This window comes from Propithecus coquereli, unplaced genomic scaffold (genome assembly GCF_000956105.1).
Source record: "Propithecus coquereli isolate 6110/MARCELLA unplaced genomic scaffold, Pcoq_1.0 Scaffold2, whole genome shotgun sequence".
NCBI lineage: Eukaryota > Metazoa > Chordata > Mammalia > Primates > Indriidae > Propithecus > Propithecus coquereli.
In genome coordinates this window covers 12,930,526-12,931,142 of record NW_012144966.1, presented here as the reverse complement: position 1 = coordinate 12,931,142, position 617 = coordinate 12,930,526, and positions in this window count along the sequence as shown.

Sequence of the window (617 nt, the reverse complement as noted above, 5' to 3'; positions counted from 1 at the left end):
GTTGTTTCCACATCTTTGCAATTGTGAATTGTGCTTCTATAAACATTCTAGTGCAGATGTCTCTTTTACAGAATGTCTTTTGTTCTTTTGGGTAGATGCCCAGTAATGGGATTTTGGATCAAATGGTAATTCTACTTGTATCTCTTTGAGGTATCTCCATATTGCTTTCCACAAAGGTGGTACTAGTTTGCAGTCCTACCAGCAGTGTATGAGTGTTCCTATCTCTCCACAACCACGCCAACATTTATTGTTTTGGGACTTTTTGGTAAAGGCCATTCTCACTGGAGATAAGTGATATCTCATTGTGGTTTTGATTTGCATTTCCCTGATGATTAGAGATGCTGAGCATTTTTTGATATGTTTATTAGCCATTAGTCTATCTTCTTTTGAAAAGTTTCTGTTCATGTCCTTTGCCCACTTTTTGATAGGGCTGTTTTATTTTTTCTTGCTAATTTTCCTGAGTTCTATATGGATTCTAGTTATCAGCCCTTTATCGGATGTGTAACATGTGAATATTTTCTCCATTCTGTAGTTGTCTGTTTTCCACCTGTTTACGTCCCCTGCTATTTCCTTCCTCAGTATTTCATAGTTCTCCCTGTAGAGGTCTTTCACCTCCT